This window comes from Oncorhynchus gorbuscha, linkage group LG11, assembly GCF_021184085.1.
Source record: "Oncorhynchus gorbuscha isolate QuinsamMale2020 ecotype Even-year linkage group LG11, OgorEven_v1.0, whole genome shotgun sequence".
NCBI classification, from domain to species: Eukaryota; Metazoa; Chordata; class Actinopteri; order Salmoniformes; family Salmonidae; genus Oncorhynchus; species Oncorhynchus gorbuscha.
Window position 1 is genome coordinate 70,752,943 of NC_060183.1, and position 19,689 is coordinate 70,772,631.

Here is a 19,689-nt window from a genome sequence, read left to right on the forward strand (position 1 = left end):
CTACATACAGGCACCAGTTAGTCAGGCTGATTGAAGTAGTATGTACATGCAGATGTGTCAGTAGTGTTTACCCCATGGACCAGGCTAATGCTGGGCAAGCTGTAGTGATCACAGAGGTGTTTTGGGAAAAAGAAGCATGAATGAGTCCAATAGATCCTTCTGTGTAGACAGACAGTGAAGACAGAGGTCACCCCATTCGCTGTCTTGTGGAAACACCCACTGGAGGATTAACAATTGATGTTTACCACTACATTTCTTGATTACATTTTAATGTAATGGGCTTATTACATAAAGGTTTTATAACACATTTGTTTACAAGTCGTTGGGCGTTTACAATGGCCACTACATTCAGGTTTATGATGACAGCAGGTTGTCTCTTCTTAATCTGTTATCGTCTGAATGGCAGAATGTTTGTGACACGAAAAAGTGTTATAGCATCTTTACAAAATCACAAATAGATATACTATCAACTCTTATAGGCCGTTTGCACTAAAACTATTTAGATTTCAAGTTTCTTCTAAACCTTTTGAAAGAAATCCTTGTAGTTATTCCACTGTGTTTTCTTCCAAAACAAAACGTTAAAAATAAGTATTTTTGGTTGAAAAGACGTCTACTAACCAATTTTGCTCACTGGGTTGTGTATTCTCATTTCCTGTTCTCACTGCTGCAGTAAGAATGTAAACAGACACGCGAGTCCCTGTTTCTCCAGAGCAGTCTTCACTCACTATCTCATGGCTTTATTAGGAAGCCAGGCGGCGAGGAGAAGTAAACCATACAGCCTGAGTCCCAAATGGCAGCCTCTTCCCAATATAGTGCACTACTTTTGACCATAGCATGAGTGCTCTGGACAAAAGTAGTGGAAATCGGGTGCCACTTGGGACACAGATGTAAGAGGAGGGGCCGTGGAGACTGACAGCACCCATTACCCAATAGTAGCCCGGAAAGTCATATTAAGAAAATGGGTTTGTCCAATTGGATCTAATGAAAGGTTAGTGAGAACTCGTCCCCTTTGACTCTCCAGAGGAACATTTAGAAAATGACAAACATCTGTTCCTTTTCCATTGATGACATTGACGGTTTCCATTCAGAGCGGCTTTCCTCCCTCTCTTCACTTTTGGGTTTTCTCTTTCCTTTCTATTATAGATCTCTCAATGTCTCTCTGTTGCTCTGTCTGAGGCAAGGACATGCACACAGACAAGGACATGCACACAGACAAGGACATGAACACAGACAAGGACATGCACACAGACAAGGACATGCACACAGACAAGGACATGCACACAGACAAGGACATGCACACAGACAAGGACATGCACACAGACAAGGACATGCACACAGGCAAGGACATGCACACAGACAAGGACATGCACACAGACAAGGACATGCACACAGACAAGGACATGCACACAGACAAGAACATGCACACAGACAAGGACATGCACACAGACAAGGACATGCACACAGACAAGGACATGCACACAGGCAAGGACATGCACACAGGCAAGGACATGCACACAGACAAGGACATGCACACAGACAAGGACATGCACACAGGCAAGGACATGAACACAGACAAGGACATGCACACAGACAAGGACATGCACACAGACAAGGACATGCACACAGGCAAGGACATGCACACAGACAAGGGCATGCACACAGACAAGGACACGCACACAGGCAAGGACACGCACACAGGCAAGGACACGCACACAGGCAAGGACATGCACACAGACAAGGACATGCACACAGGCAAGGACATGCACACAGACAAGGACATGCACACAGGCAAGGACATGCACACAGGCAAGGACATGCACACAGGCAAGGACATGCACACAGACAAGGACATGCACACAGGCAAGGACATGCACACAGACAAGGGCATGCACACAGACAAGGACACGCACACAGGCAAGGACATGCACACAGGCAAGGACATGCACACAGACAAGGACACGCACACAGACAAGGACATGCACACAGGCAAGGACATGCACACAGACAAGGACATGCACACAGACAAGGACATGCACACAGGCAAGGACATGCACACAGACAAGGACATGCACACAGACAAGGACATGCACACAGGCAAGGACATGCACACAGACAAGGGCATGCACACAGACAAGGACACGCACACAGGCAAGGACATGCACACAGGCAAGGACATGCACACAGACAAGGACATGCACACAGACAAGGACATGCACACAGGCAAGGACATGCACACAGACAAGGACACACACACACACTTGTTTTGATTCGGTTTGCAATTGCATTTGTCATCCTTTCACACTAATCTCTTTCTACCTCACATAATACAAGGTTTAGACAGGTCAGAAGAATGGGATTGGCTCAGCCAATTCTGTCTGCATGTAGTACTTCAGAATCAGAGAGTCAATCTGCAGCCCGAATGGCCCTCTATACCCTTTATAGTGCACTATATTTGACTAGGGCCCATAGAGCTCTGGTCAAAAGTAGTGCACTATGTAGGGAATAGGGTGGCATTTCAGACTCAGCCTCAGTGAGAGGGAGGTTGACTGCATGTCTGAAGCAAGGCCCTGGAGGAGACACAGTAACCGGGGGGTTAAAAACCATTTCCTCTCTACATGTCTCTCTAGAGGTTAAGTGGAGGAGAAGTGATACTCGTGGCGGCCTGCTGCCCCCCGAAGACGCCCACAACGTTTGCAGAGCAAACGCAAAAGGTTAATGAGAATCAAAGGCACATAACTCTGGATTTCACATTGAAAGGTAATAGAACTTGACAACCAGATCCAGACCAGACAAACACAACCTGGCAAACTGGTGTCATAAGGTTACTGGCAGGTATAAATAAACACGAGGAAAAATCTAATAAAAAGGTATGAGAAAGTTACTTATCTCTTATATGTCACTCAAATACTCTTACGTCAGTAGTCAATTAATTAATGATTAATAAGACCAGTGGTGGATAAAATACCCAATTGTCATACTTGAGTAAATGTGAAGATACCTTAATATAAAATTACTCAAGTAAAAGTGAAAGTCACCCAGTATTATTCTACTTGAGTAAAAGTCTAAAAATATTTGGTTTTAAATATACTTAAGTATAAAAAGTAAATGTAATTGCTAAACTATACTTACGTATCAAAAGTAAAAGTATAAATTATTTCAAATTCCTTACATTAAGCAAACCAGAAGGCACCATTATTATTCTTCTTTTTTGGGATAGCCAGGGGTACACTCCAACATTTGCAAATTAAGCATGTGTGTTTAGTGAGTCCGCCAGATCAGAGGTAGTAGGGATGACCAGGGATGTTCTCTGTTTACTGAGTCCCCCAGATCAGAGGTAGTAGGGATGACCAGGGATGTTCTCTGTTTACTGAGTCTCCCAGATCAGAGGTAGTAGGGATGACCAGGGATGTTCTCTGTTTACTGAGTCCCCCAGATCAGAGGTAGTAGGGATGACCAGGGATGTTCTCTGTTTACTGAGTCCCCCAGATCAGAGGTAGTAGGGATGACCAGGGATGTTCTCTGTTTACTGAGTCCCCCAGATCAGAGGTAGTAGGGATGACCAGGGATGTTCTCTTGATAAGTGTGTGAATTAGACCATTTTCTGTCCTGCTAAGCATTCAAAATGTATCGAGTACTTTTGAGTGCCAGGGAAAATGTATGGAGTAAAAAGTACATAATTTTCTTTAGGAATGTGGTAAAGTAAAAGTTGTCAAAATATAAATAGTAAAGTAAAGATACCCCACAAAACTACTTAAGTAGTACTTTCAAGCATTTTTACTTAAGTACTTTACACCACTGAATAAGACCAACAGTCAACAGAAACAAATGCATTGTAATCAACAAGGTTCCTTGAGATGTGTACACAGTAGGCTGTGTTTAAATGGAAAACGGTGCTGTACTGAATAACCAATTGAAAAACAGGGAGGGGTTGGGTTGTGGGTTCAAAATGCACCGCTACACTTTAATAGGTCACTCACTGCTTCAAGCCACAGCCACCAAACCCACCACAGCCACCAAACCCACCACAGCCACCAAACCCACCACAGCCACCAAACCCACCAAGCGGAGCAAACATACCACAAAGTCTGTTCAAGAACGTACAAAAACGTTTCGGGGAAACATTCTGTACCAACCATTCCATACCAAAGCGAAAGTTAAATCGAACTAAACGCACTCCTGGGGTGTATTTATTACGCCGGTTCTGTTGAACAACATTTTGTCTGTTGTAAAATGTTTTGCAACAGAAAACGTTTACACCAAATGCTCTTCAAGATGACCAAAAAGCTGTTGTGGTTCTTAAACAGAAGTTGTTGTTTATTTTAATTGTATGGTTTTCACATGTTCCCATTCCAATCCAAATAGTCTGCGAAGTGTTTTAAGAGTAAATGATTGATTCTTCTGTGCTCTAAAGTCCATGGGGTTCCTTCCAACTTCATTCAGACGCTTATTCTTTTTGAAGAGAGACACAACTGAACTACAACTTCCGTTTAAGAGAAAAATGGAACTCAACAGCGTTTGGAGTAAACGGTTTCTGTTACAAAATGTTTTGCAACAGACTAAACATTTTGCAACAGAATCAGCATAACGAATACACTCCGAGTTTGAGTGAAATTGGAAGTGGGTGTGGCACTATGATGAGATGACATCTTGACTTCTTCCATATTCGTCACTTACAATCAGTCTGTCCCTTACTATCAGTCTGTCCCTTTCTATCAGTCTGTCCCTTTCTATCAGTCTGTTCCTTGCTATCAGTCTCTCCCTTACTATCAGTCTGTCCCTTTCTATCAGTCTGTCCCTTTCTATCAGTCTGTCCCTTACTATCAGTCTGTCCCTTTCTATCAGTCTGTCCCTTACTTTCAGTCTGTTCCTTGCTATCAGTCTGTCCCTTTCTATCAGTCTGTCTCTTTCTATCAGTCTGTCCCTTTCTATCAGCCTGTCCCTTTCTATCAGTCTGTCCCTTACTATCAGTCTGTCCCTTTCTATCAGTCTGTCCCTTTCTATCAGTCTGTCCCTTTCTATCAGTCTGTCCCTTACTTTCAGTCTGTCCCTTACTTTCAGTCTGTCCCTTTCTATCAGTCTGTCCCCTACTATCAGTCTGTCCCCTACTATCAGTCTGTCCCTTTCTATCAGTCTGTCTCTTTCTATCAGTCTGTCCCTTTCTATCAGTCTGTCCCTTTCTATCAGTCTGTCCCTTACTATCAGTCTGTCCCTTTCTATCAGTCTGTCCCTTTCTATCAGTCTGTCCCTTTCTATCAGTCTGTCCCTTACTTTCAGTCTGTTCCTTGCTATCAGTCTGTCCCTTACTATCAGTCTGTCCCTTTCTATCAGTCTGTCCCTTTCTATCAGTCTGTCCCTTACTTTCAGTCTGTCCCTTACTTTCAGTCTGTCCCTTTCTATCAGTCTGTCCCTTACTTTCAGTCTGTCCCTTACTTTCAGTCTGTCCCTTGCTATCAGTCTATTCCTAGACTTTGTTCTAGTAGTGAACCTGAGTGTTGAGTCATTCTGGACCCACCTATGCTGTTTTAAATTGGCCGTGCAGCTCCGCACAATAACTGGTCGACAGACCCAATTAATCACGCTCAATACGCTCAGTCTTCTAAACACTAAGACACACACACACACACACACACACACACACACACACACACACACACACACACACACACACACACACACACACACACACACACACACACACACACACACACACACACACACACACACACACACACACACACACACACACACACACACACACACACACACACACACAGCTACTGTAGCTTGCTCAAGCTACAGGGCTGTTCTACACGCAATCTAATTCAAAGCCCACATTTGAATTCAAAAGTGTCTCGGACAGAGAGGGTGGGATAAGAGGGCCGACTGTAGGATTAGGAAAATGACTTCAAATGTGTTTTGTGTTGCAGCAGAAAACACACAGAGGTGGGTATTTTAAGTACATTACAAATATAGTTTGAACAGTGAGAATTGCCACTGTTTATGACACCCAACCTCCTGCGATTTTTGGTTTTCGTTGACTGAATATGGTGTGCAGTACAGCGCGTGAAAAGTGCAGAGTTTATTTTCCTTTCATTGTGTGTACGCTAAGGTAAACATCATTTTGTTGAAAGCAAAATATCCTGAAGTGCTCTCCTGAATGGGATAATTGATGGGATGGTAAAGAAAGTATGGAATATGGAATTAAAGCATAATATTTTCTCTGGCAGCAGTTTCACTGACCACTCTGTGTCCTGCAGCCTTTTCTCTCTCTGTTTTCTATCTCTATTTCACCAGGAACTCGTGAAGAAAAAGAGAATTAAAAAAATAATGTTTTTCCATGTTATAGAAGAGTTATAGGAGAGGTAAAGGTCCGGGTTCTAAGTGATGTGTGCGGTCCAAGGTTTAAGGCTACACACACACACACACACACACACGCACGCACGCACGCACGCACGCACGCACGCACACACACACACACACACACACACACACACACACACATGTGCACGCACACAGGCGCACCCTGAAGATCTACAGTACTCTACTGTGTGATGGTAGTGTCTTACATACTGTAAAAGAGAAATATGCCTCTTTTTCCTAAATAGTTTATTTTCCGTCTGTGTTTTCACGACCTTTGACCTTGACTGAAGAATAGTCATGAGACATGGGAATGAATCAGAGAGAATGAGTAAAGAGCACGTAAAGAGAGAGAGAGAGGTTCCCCCAGCCACATTTCTAATTCACACGGGCACAAATCACCTGAGGGCCCAGCATGAAAGTGTCTCAACAGCACTCAAGGGAGTGATTGATAAAGCTTCTTCCACTTTCCGCAACGCAGAAGTGTTTATCTCCACCCTGCTAGCACGAAAATACTTTCACCCTGCCACCATAGAGTGGGTGAATGCAAGAGACTGTTCCTCATAACCTAATGTATACCTGGCTCACCACTCCACCCTGGACTTGAACAGCCTTTACGACCAGGTCCACCGAAACAAGGCAGCACCCTGAATGACATCACTCTCAACCTTAGCCTCAGCACCTCACAGGAACAACAGAGCAACGGACACCCCGCACAGAACAGCGAGACACCGTCCCAGACCTGCAAGACCCCCTCCCGAAGTACCTACACTGAGAGAACACACACAAAGAGGACCTACACCCAGACCACAGCATCACCAGCCACACCCCAACCAGCTAAGACCACCCCAAGCAAACCCTAGCCACACCCTATATAGGCTCCCCCATATCAGACTTATGCCCCTTCTACCCACCCCATGCCCTACGTGGCAAGGACCTCAACATGACAGCAGGACATATGCCCAGGCTGGTAGCAGAGAACAGGCCCAACCACCACTATTACACCCGCCCAAACCCATCCTGCGACCTGAGAGGTTTGTATCAGATGCTCAACATGCTCTGCTCACACCTACTGTGATGGTCCAGGCCTAAACTACACAAAAACAACACTAGACAGTATGGAACACAAAGCTTTTACTGTCTCATCCTGTAATATACAAGGTCTGATGTCATCTGGCTTTGGCCTAAAAAGCAGGAACCCAGACTTCATCAAATACATTAGAAATACAGGCATTGTCATCCTACAAGAGACATGGTATAAAGGAGACGGACCCACTGGTTTCCCTCTAGGTTACAGAGGGCTGGTAGTCCCATCCACCAAACTACTAGGTGTGAAACAGGGAAGAGACTCGGGGGGTATGCTAATTTGGTACAGAGCAGACCTAACCCACTCAAAACAGTCAAAACAGGAACAACAGTTCAATCCAGTTTCATAATATGACGATATTGCCAGCTGCTTGCCGTCGTTTTGAAATAATTGCAAAAAAACAGGCCTTATTTTTGTGCATTTTTCACTCTGCCAACTCCTACTAGTTGTATTAAGCACTGTGACACCAACTCGCCTTCCGAACGTTCTATTCCCAGCTTAATGTTCAAAGTCACAATGCCTGCTTCGCTATTGTTCGCAATGAGACGTGCTCACGTTGTTTTATAGTTCAAATGTAAACAACAAAAATAATTGCAACTCTGCGTTCTTCCCATTGTTTCCTATGGGGGAAATATAGGCATGTCTGTCTATTTCACCAAATCTCGCAATGTGTATTTTGGGATTCTTTTCAAGTCGGGTGTAACCGGTGTGAAATGTCTAGCTAGTTAGCGGGTGCACGTTAATAGCATTTCAATCGGTGACGTCACTCGCTCAGAGACCTTGAAGTAGTTGTTCCCCTTGCTCTGCAAGGTGCCGCGGCTTTTGTGGAGCGATGGGTAACGATGCTACAAGGGTGGCTGTTGTCTATGTGTGCAGAGGGTTCCTGGTTCGAGCCCAGGTAGTGGTGAGGAGGGGGATAGAAGCAAAACTGTAACACGGGCACCATTTTAATCAGGAGAATCTCCTCTTTGAAATGATGTAAGTCTGGGCAGTGAGCTCATTTGTCATCGATCGCAAGACAAGATATATACGTTTTTATTTTCCCTACTTTTTCATTACGCAGACATAAGCACAGTTGCCACCATCGAGGTGCGGATGTTTTTTTCCACTTTCGTCCGACAAACAGATTGTAATGGTAAAATAAAAGGAGATAAAAAAATTTAATGGAATTCTAAGCATCACTCCAGTCAAAACAGATTCTGCGAACGTTCCATACCATTCATTTGCTATGGGCTCGCGCTAGTGTTCCAGTTTAGCCAAGCCATTTTTTCAGCATTGGGTGAATTTTGACTCATTCTCTTGTCCAGCGTATAGATAGCCAGAGCGAATTTACAAAAGCACCCGAATGTTCATTGAGAAAGCACAACAACTATACCATTTAGCTAAGCTAAGATTGACGAGAATAATCAGGTCAATAAACGTTGGGTAGTTAGATAGTTCATTTACTGGCAAGTTTGATGTATAACTACTATCGTTAGGTAGGACAGCCAACATAACTTGTAAGGTCATTTATTTGAAAAGTTATTACTTTATTACATTGAGTAGCAAGCTACCTCTTGGTTGTTAGGGCAAATCTGGTCTGTGATAGGAGTTGTTTTTCTCACACCTAGCTCAGATATTAGACTATTCTTTAGTGAAGATTGAATAGTCTATTGTTCAGCTATTAGCCCTCCTCCCCAACTTGCAACAAATTGCTGTTCCCATCTCATTCCTTTCCCTCTTCCACGTGTCATCATTCATCATTATCATTATCATCATCATTATCATCATCATTCTCAGTGCAGGCAGGATATGGCAGCCTCTTCAGTTGTGCATGAAGAATTGTGCATACAGTAGCACGTTTGTATGAAGGTGTGATTATTCTCAGGCAAATTGTTATGTGCTTTGGAGGTACATTTGTGTCTTTTTGTCAAGAGCAAAACCTTTTTTATTTTCAATCAAAAATAATTGTTCTGAAAGCAACTTTTTTCAAACACAAAGGAAGTCAAAGCGAACACCTATGAAGATGGCATCTCATCAGGTAAGCAGCACTGGGCTGTATTGACGGATCCTAAAGATGGCATCTCATCAGATAAGCAGCACTGGGTTGTATTGACTGATCCTAAAGATGGCATCTCATCAGGTAAGCAGCACTGGGTTGTATTGACGGATCCTAAAGATGGCATCTCATCAGGTAAGCAGCACTGGGTTGTATTGACGGATCCTAAAGATGGCATCTCATCAGGTAAGCAGCACTGGGTTGTATTGACGGATCCTAAAGATGGCATCTCATCAGGTAAGCAGCACTGGGCTGTATTGACTGATCCTAAAGATGGCATCTCAGGTAAGCAGCACTGGGTTGTATTGACTGATCCTAAAGATGGCATCTCAGGTAAGCAACACTGGGTTGTATTGACGGATCCTAAAGATGACGTCCGCTGCTTTAGATTGAACGGTCATATCTCAGTTATTGTTTTCATATCGATAAAAAATTAGCTGTTTTCTTTACTTTCAGAGAGCGAGCTGATCAAGGGTTTGAAAAGATAGATATTGCCAGATGTTTACTGTCCAAGGAACAGGCCGTGGAAGCTTTATTGCTGGCAAAAGTGTCCATAACCAGAGGTAATTAAACTGTTCTGTGTTCATTTTCTCCAACTCTGCCTGTCTTGTTGTACATGGAACCTGTCTCATATGCATTCATTTAAAAACCCATAAGATGTCTGGTGCTAAGTTTCAGATTTACACCACATTAACACAGCCATTTACACTGGACTATCTGTTGCAATCTGTTGCTGCCAAGTCATGATTTCCCTGGGGGTTAGCCTTGTAATAACCCTGGGGGTTAGCCTTGTAATAACCCTGGGGGTTAGCCTTGTAATAACCCTGGGGGTTAGCCTTGTAATAACCCTGGGGGTTAGCCTTGTAATACCCCTGGGGGTTAGCCTTGTAATAACCCTGGGGGTTAGCCTTGCAATAACCCTGGGGGTTAGCCTTGTAATAACCCTGGGGGTTAGCCTTGTAATAACCCTGGGGTTAGCCTTGTAATAACCCTGGGGGTTAGCCTTACAATAACCCTGGGGGTTAGCCTTGCAATAACCCTGGGGGTTAGCCTTGTAATAACCCTGGGGGTTAGCCTTGCAATAACCCTGGGGGTTAGCCTTGCAATAACCCTGGGGGTTAGCCTTGTAATAACCCTGGGGGTTAGCCTTGCAATAATCCTGGGGGTTAGCCTTGCAATAAACCTGGGGGTTAGCCTTGCAATAACCCTGGGGGTTAGCCTTGCAATAACCCTGGGGGTTGGCCTTGCAATAACCCTGGGGGTTAGCCTTGCAATAACCCTGGGGGTTAGCCTTGCAATAACCCTGGGGGTTAGCTTTGCAATAACCAAGTGGTGAGACACATAGCCCTCTATATTTAAATGTTTCAGGTCCACTCTGATAGGTGTCTGCATCACATACAGTATCTTCTATTGACATGATCTTCTATTGTTTGTCCTCATGTGTCTGTTTTTCAGCATAATGTACTCTGTAGCCACTTAGTGTGGACACCAAGTGAGACCACACACACACAATAACAGTCTCTCTTCTTCACTTCATCCCTCGTCTCCCTAAATCCTCTAGGTTATATCAGCTGTTTTGGTCAACCCCTCCCACATCTGAACTGACTGACACAGAGGGCACAGCATGATCATAGGTGAGATGTTACTTGGTCGGGTTAACAGGAAGTATTATTAAAAATATGCTTTATATTGAAATACAGACAGAGATGTAGCAGTCCCAGAGTTAATGATCCAAGGTCAGTTTTGCATTTCACCGCCTGGTTAAGATGACTGACCATGTTAGAATAAAATAAATAAGGCTTAATCATGTTCTCTCTCTATCCATCTGTCACTCGTCTGCAGATATATTTTGATGTGAGAGAGGAAGCCAGTCCCGTCATCGCCAGCTCACCCGCTCTTAAGATATCTTTCGGGCCAATTGGGGGCCCAAGGCTGGTCAGGACAATTGTGATGAACTGAGAGAATGTTAGGGTATCACTGTAATTCATGAGTCATATGCTGTCTGCCGCTGTTCTTACCTCTTTCCCTCTCTGTCTTCTACACCTCTCGCCCCACCTCATCTTTCTTCCTCGTTTTATAATGCACACCACATGTGCATTGAAGTACAGATTGAACTTGTATTTATAATATAGTATTACAATTATCATAATTATTATGCATTTATGTAACTTTTTTCAATATAGCATTTCACATTCACCACTGTTTGAAATTAAATATCTCATTGAAATATTATCCTGTGTCCTCAGATTAATGCAGATGAAAGGAGTTAGATATGCATAGTTTTTTTTTCTGTATATACAGTTGAAGTTGGAAGATTACATACACCTTAGCCAAATACATTTAAACTCAGTTTTTCACAATTCCTGACATTTAATCCTAGTAAAAATTCCCTGTCTTATGTCAGTTAGGAACACCACTTTATTTTAAGAATGTGAAATGTCAGAATAATAGTAGAGAGAATGATTTATTTCATCTTTTATTTCTTTCATCACATTCCCAGTGGGTCAGAAATTTACATACTCTCAATTAGTATTTGGTAGCATTGCCTTTAATTTGTTGAACTTGGGTCGAATGTTTCGGGTAGCATTCCACAAGCTTCCCACAATAAATTGGGCGAATTTTGGCCCATTCCTCCTGACAGAGTTGGTGTAACAGAGTCAGGTTGGTAGGCCCCTTGCTCACACACACTTTTTCAGTTCTGCCCACAAATGTTCTCTAGGATTGAGGTCAGGGCTTTGTGATGGCCACTCCAATACCTTGACTTTGTTGTCCTTAACCTGTTTTGGAGGTTTTTGTTCTGAATTTTGGATGACTGAAATTCTTGAAGCATTGTTGGTTAAGGGCTTGTAAGTAAGCACCTGTTGTATTCGGCACCTGTGACAAATCAAATTGGATTTGATTTGAATCCGTAGAATCTAACAACTTCTGGGAAAATTGGAAAACTCTAAACAAACAACATTTGACTTCAGATTCTAATAGGATGAGACTGGGTACTGCAGACTGTTCTAGTGCCCTCGCCAATTCATTGATACACAGTTGAAGTAGGAAGTTTACATACACTTAGATTGTTTCACTTATAATTCACTGTATCTCAATTCCAGTGGGTCAGAAGTCACATACACTAAGTTGACTGTGCCTTTAAACAGCTTGGAAAATTCCAGAAAATGATGTCATGGCTTTAGAAGCTTCTGATAGGCTAATTGACTTAATTTTGTCAATTGGAGGTGTACCTGTGGATGTATTTCAAGGCATACCTTCAAACACATTGCCTCTTTGCTTGACATCATGGGAAAATCAGAAGAAATCAGCCAAGACCTCAGAAACAAAATTATAGACCTCCACAAGTCTGGTTCATCCTTGGGAGCAATTTCCAAACACCTGAAGGTACCACGTTCATCTGTATAAACAATAGCACGCAAGTATAAACACCATGGGACCACGCAGCCATCATACCGCTCAGGAAGGAGCCGCATTCTGTCTCCTAGAGATGAATGTACTTTGGTGCAAAAAGTGCAAATCAATCCTAGAACAACAGCAAAGGACATAGTGCTGGAGGAAACAGGTACAAAAGTATCTATATCCACAGTAAAATGAGTCCTATATCGACATAACCTGAAAGGCCGCTCAGCAACGAAGAAGCCACTGCTCCAAAACCCCCATAAAAAAAGCCAGACTACGTTTTGCAACTGCACATGGGGACAAAGATCATACTTTTTGAAGAAGTGTCCTCTGGTCTGGTGAAACAAAAATATAACTGTTTGGCCATAATGACTGTTGTTATGTTTGAAGGATTTTTTTTTACTAGGATTACATTTCAGAAAATTGGGAAAAACTGAGTTTAAATGTATTTGGCTGAGGTGCATGTAATCTTCTGACTTCAACTGTATTTTCCCTTTTGTACTTTAACTATTTGCACTTCAATACACACTATTGTTATCTATTTCACTTGCTTTGGCAATGTAAACATATGTTTCTTATTCCAATAAAGCCCCTTCAATTGAAATTGAAAATTGAGTAAAGAGAAAGTAGAGAGGGAGAGAAAGAGAGAGAGTAAATAGAGAGTAAAAAGAGAGAGTGTGTAGAGAGAGAGAGAGTAAAGAGAGAAAGAGTAAAGAGAGAGAGTAAAGAGAGAGAGAGATCCTAAATGAGGATCTCTAATGAGGATCTCTAATAAATGAGGATCTCTAATGAGGACCTCTAGGATCTCTAATATTGAGATTCTGAGGGGGGCATCCTAAATGAGATGCTCAAACTCACTAGTGCAAAATTTCAATTGGCTATATTAAAACTGTTTAATTTGATCCTGAGTGTAGGTTAATTCCCTGACATCTGGAATCAAGTATTCATAACCTCGATCTTTAAGAACTGAGACCAATTTGACCCTAACAATTACAGAGGCATTTGCGTGAACAGTAACCTGGGGAAGGTTTTCTGTAGTATTAAAAATGTAAAAGCCTAATTGGATTTATACCAAAACATTGCTCAACCGACAATATTTACACCCTACACACCCTGATAGATAAACATGTCCACCAAAATAATACCAAAATGTACATTTTCTTTATCGACATCCAAAAATCATTTGATTCTATTTGGCAGACAGGACTGTTCTACAAAGTCATGTGGTGTGGGGGGTAAAAAATAAATAATTTACCCCCTTTTTTGTGGTATCCAATTGTTAGTAGTTACTGTCTTGTCTCATCGCTACAATTCCCGTACGGACTCCAAAACACAACCCAACCAAGCCGCACCAACCTGGAAGCCAGCCGCACCAATGTGTCGGTGGAAACACCGTGCACCTTGCGACCTTGGTTAGCGTGCACTGCACCCAGCCCGCCACAGGAGTCGCTGGTGCGTGATGAGACAAGGATATCCCCACCAGCCAAACCCTCCCTAACACGGATGACACTAGGCCAATTGTGCGTTGCCCCACAAACCTCCCAGTCGCGGCCGGCTGTGACAGAGCCTGGGCGCAAACCCAGAGTCTCTGGTGGCACAGCTGGCGCTGTAATGCAGTGCCACTGAGCCACCCGGGAGGCCATGGGGGGTAAAACATTTGACATAATTAAATCAATGTATACTGGCAATAGGTGCAGCATCAAAATTGGAAAGAAAATAACAGAATTCTTTAACCAGGGGCGGGGCCTTCGCCAGGGTTGCAATCTGAGCCCTACACTTTTCAATATTTAGATCAACAAGTTGGCCACGATTCTAGAAAAATCTTCAGCCCCTGGTATTAGTCTCCACAATTCAGAAGTTAAATGCCTACTCTTCGCAGATGACCTATGCCTGCTGTCACCCACAGCACATGGCCTACAGCAGAGCCTGGAACTGCTAGAGCAGTACTGCCAGATTTGACCCGTAATAGAACAACACTGAATGCAAATAGGCTAATGCTACCGATAATGGAACAACAGCACACTGTGACAAGCTAACAGTGAGGAGGCAATTATCTGATTAGGATCCTAGATGTTTATCTCGTTGTGCCCCGTTGCTTAAGTTATCTGTTTTCCACTTAGGTTGTTATCAGCCATCTGTACAAAGTGCTGAGTACAGGTTCTTCATACACTCCACTCTCTGAGGGCAAAAAGAGATATATAGCTGAGGACAGGTAGATTGTAGCTTATTGCTAGCTCCTCACCTCTTTTTTTAGGGTTTTCTATTAGAATATACTACTAGCCCTGGTCTTTCACATATTGTACATTGATTTCTGACTTTTGTTAGAAATCCTTAGACCTAGTCCTAGTTCTCACATATTGTACATTGATTTCTGACTTTCGTTAGAAATCCTTAGACCTAGTCCTAGTTCTCACATATTGTATGTCGATTTGTGTTAATATTTTTTAGTTCGGACCAGCTATACATTTTTTTAAACATTTCAAACCTGGTTTTCTATTACCTTTAATAGAAAACCATGTGGTTACATGCTTTGTACTAGCATGCAGGTTACCGCTAGCACTCTCCAAGCATTATCCTGGGAGATTTCTTGTCATGGGCAATGTTCCCTTTAATTCTTTTCAGCACTGAGCAAATTTCAGGTCTGCTATGTGGAAACATGAACATTGTGAAAATTCTGTGCAACTTCTGATGTGCGTTTACTGTAAATACTTAGGCTGTACCTGCTTTAAGTTACAGTTATAGCGTTGGCCAAGCAGGCTACTGTGGCTATTTGATCATAATGTAGGCCTACCAGAGTGGCCTACAATAAAAAACTATGGAGAAAATGCATCCCATTACATTTTAACATGGAAATAGCTGTTGTATCATTCAGCCTACAGTAGCAGCCAATGTGTGGTGTTCAATGTTTTTTATTTTTTTTTTTTTTTCACCTTTATTTAACCAGGTAGGCTAGTTGAGAACAAGTTCTCATTTGCAACTGCGACCTGGCCAAGACTTTTGAAAAAACGTTGATAGTGTTAACTAAAGGGGGAAATTCTGCGCGGGCTGAAATTCCTTCTGCAAGGCAGTCCCGGGGGAGCTGCTTGCAGCTTAGAGAGAACATTGCTCATGGGTGAGTTCAGTGATGCGTACAGCCTCCTAATGGAGGAAAGAAATTCTCTCTCTCTCTCTCTCTCTCTGTGATTAATCACTGGGATTGGTCAAGGCTAAAAGGGTTAAGAAAACAGACTTTTGCTGCATCCCACATGGTACCCTATTCCATATGTAGTGCACTACTTTTGACTTGTTGGTAGAGGTTGTAGTGTTTGGGCTACAGTTGACTGCTTGTCGGTGGAGGTTGTAGTGTTGGGGTTACAGTTGACTGCTTGTCGGAGGAGGTTGTGGAGTTGGGGCTACAGTTGACTGCTTGTCTGTGGAGGTTGTAGTGTTGGGGCTACAGTTGATTGCTGGTCGGTGAAGGTTGTAGTGTTGGGGCTACAGTTGACTGCTTGTCGGTGAAGGTTGTAGTGTTGGGGCTACAGTTGACTGCTTGTCGGTGGAGGTTGTAGTGTTGGGGCTACAGTTGATTGCTTGTCGGTGGAGGTTGTAGTGTTGGGGCTACAGTTGATTGCTTGTCGGTGGAGGTTGTAGTGTTGGGGCTACAGTTGACTGCTTGTCGGTGAAGGTTGTAGTGTTGGGGCTACAGTTGACTGCTTGTCGGTGGAGGTTGTAGTGTTGGGGCTACAGTTGACTGCTTGTCGGTGGAGGTTGTTGTGTTGGGGCTACAGTTGACTGCTTGTCGGTGGAGCTTGTGGTGTTGGGGCTACAGTTGATTGCTTGTCGGTGGAGCTTGTGGTGTTGGGGCTACAGTTGATTGCTTGTCGGTGGAGCTTGTGGTGTTGAGGCTACAGTTGACTGCTTGTCGGTGGAGGTTGTTGTGTTGGGGCTACAGTTGACTGCTTGTCGGTGGAGGTTGTGGTGTTGGGGTTACAGTTGACTGCTTGTCGGTGGAGCTTGTGGTGTTGGGGCTACAGTTGATTGCTTGTCGGTGGAGGTTGTAGTGTTGGGGCTACAGTTGATTGCCTGTCGGTGGAGCTTGTGGTGTTGGGGTTACAGTTGATTGCCTGTCGGTGGAGGATGTGGTGTTGGGGCTACAGTTGATTGCCTGTCGGTGGAGGATGTGGTGTCAGGGTTACAGTTGATTGCCTGTCGGTGGAGGTTGTAGTGTTGGGGCTACAGTTGATTGCCTGTCGGTGGAGGTTGTAGTGTTGGGGCTACAGTTGATTGCCTGTCGGTGGAGGATGTGGTGTTGGGGCTACAGTTGATTGCCTGTCGGTGGAGGTTGTAGTGTTGGGGCTACAGTTGACTGCTTGTCGGTGGAGGTTGTAGTGTTGGGGTTACATTTGATTGCCTGTCGGTGGAGGTTGTGGTGTTGTCAACAAATCTTCACATTCAGTAGGACAGTGTAAAACTCTGAACTTTTAACCACATTTTAAACCACATTTTAAATCACACAAAAACCAAAAATATAATTTATAATCTCATTACATTGTGGGTGAACATAGAATACAGAAGGCCATTGTGTGTTGAGAGTATGCAGATTTATGCTTTTAATTCATGCAAGCAGCAATTATAATACGCCCACTCAGTTGTACTGTAAATGTGCTACACAGGTTTGCTCTTCATTTCCTGTAGCACAGAGCTACATAAATATACATTTATGCTAGCCTTAGGGCATGGAAATACCAGGCTAGCATAACATACAGTACAGGTGTAGGATCTTAATTTGACTTATATGGTCACAGCAAAACAATCTTTGCAGCAACTGGATTTGAACCATAATGTTACTTGATCGTGATTAGGCTATTAGCCAGCTAAAAGTGTGCTACATGAAGAGTGCAATACTGTTAATATACTGTAACTGTGTGTTCGTGTGGGTTTTCAGTTAATGTATCTAAATCACAAAACTAATCTGCAGGAAAATTCTCAGAAACAAAAGAGTGATCGAAAGAAGATCCTACATCGGCATGTCAACAGGTAAACATACCAAACCATTTAGGTAACATTTAACAGCTTACTGAAAGGGAAAGGGAAAGGGGGATACCTAGTCAGTTGTACAACTGAATGCCTTCAACTAAAATGTGTATTCTGCATTTAACCCTCTGAATCAGGAAGCACTGTCATAGATTGAGAGTTGCAGCGTGAAGCAATATTTGATACTGAGAGTTGTATATTAAGCTGATTCATATTTTATAGTGAGTAAGCGTTCCAGTGTTTAGTCCCCAGGACAATAGGAAGAGATACCTGTCTTCTTTAATTAGAGTTCACATCTCCACTCAGCAGAGGAGTCTGTGTGTGTGTGTGTGTGTGTGTGTGTGTGTGTGTGTGTGTGTGTGTGTGTGTGTGTGTGTGTGTGTGTGTGTGTGTGTGTGTGTGTGTGTGTGTGTGTGTGTGTGTGTGTGTGTGTGTGTGTGTGTGTGTGTGTGTGTGTGTGTGTGTGTGTGTGTGTGTGTGTGTGTGCCTGTGTGTGCCTGTGTGTATGTGTGCGTGTGTGTGTCTGTGTGTGTGTGCCTGTATGTGCCTGTATGTGCCTGTGTGTGTGTGCGTGTGTGTGTGCCTGTGTGTGTGTGTGTGCGTGTGTGTGTGTGTGTGCGTGTGTGCCTGTGTGTGCCTGTGTATGTGTGTGCGTGGGTGTGTCTGTGTGTGTGTGTGTCTGATCTGTACAACACAGAAATCCATAATTATGGATATGAATGTCATTCTCCTCATGTTTCACAAGTTTGGACATCACAGCAAAGCACAGCAGAGCACTGTAGAGTACAGTGCAGTTCATTGCAGCAGATCACTGTAGAGTACAGTGCAGTTCATTGCAGCAGATCACTGTAGTGTACAGTGCACTTCATTGCAGCAGATCACTGTAGTGTACAGTGCAGTTCATTGCAGCAGATCACTGTAGAGTACAGTGCAGTTCATTGCAGCAGATCACTGTAGTGTACAGTGCAGTTCATTGCAGCAGATCACTGTAGAGTACAGTGCAGTTCATTGCAGCAGAGCACTGTAGTGTACAGTGCAGTTCATTGCAGCAGATCACTGTAGTGTACAGTGCAGTTCATTGCAGCAGAGCACTGTAGAGTAGAGTAAGGAAAGGAAAGGGAAAGGGGGATACCTAGTCAGTTGTACAACTGAATGCCTTCAACTGAAATGTGTATTCTACTGAGTAGACATCCGGTGTCGGTCGGTGCTCAGTGGGTGAGGATGCTGGTTAAAGTAAATGAAAAGAGAGGAGGCTCAAGGGTAGGTGTCAATAAGAGCTGGGAGAGGTGACATGAACTTTTAACATCTTGGTTTGACCACCAGACAACAGTAAGATAAATACAACAGTTATAGTGCCTTCACAAAGTATTCAAACCCCTCGACATATTCCACATTTTGTTGTGTTACAGCCTGAATTCAAAATCGATACAATATATTTGTTTCTCATCCGTCTACACACAATACCCTATAATGACAATGTGAAAACATGTTTTTAGAACCTTTTGCACATTTATTGAAAATGAAATACAGGAATAGTACATTTACATAAGTATTCACACCACTAAATCGATACATGTTAGAATCTAAAAACGTTGCACACCTGGATTGTACAATATTAACATTTTCAAGCTCTATCAAGACAACAACAAAAATGTTTCACCTCTTCCACACTCACTTTACTGAATTCAAAATTACAATGCTTGTCTTCCATAATATGATCAGTTATACTTGCATGTGTAGTGTCAGCGTTTGTCGCTGGCATGTCATGCCTATGTTAGCTAATCTTACCAATGAA

General features: G+C 43.1%; 1 long non-coding RNA gene across 1 annotated transcript; it reads left to right on the plus strand.

Moving 5' to 3' along the window:
• The first annotated feature begins 2,749 nt into the window (after positions 1-2,749).
• Positions 2,750-11,718, plus strand: LOC124047970. Its single transcript, XR_006841151.1, has 3 exons — positions 2,750-2,867; positions 9,939-10,045; positions 11,044-11,718. It is a non-coding gene; the product is annotated as an uncharacterized LOC124047970 (long non-coding RNA).
• Positions 11,719-19,689: the final 7,971 nt, after the last annotated feature.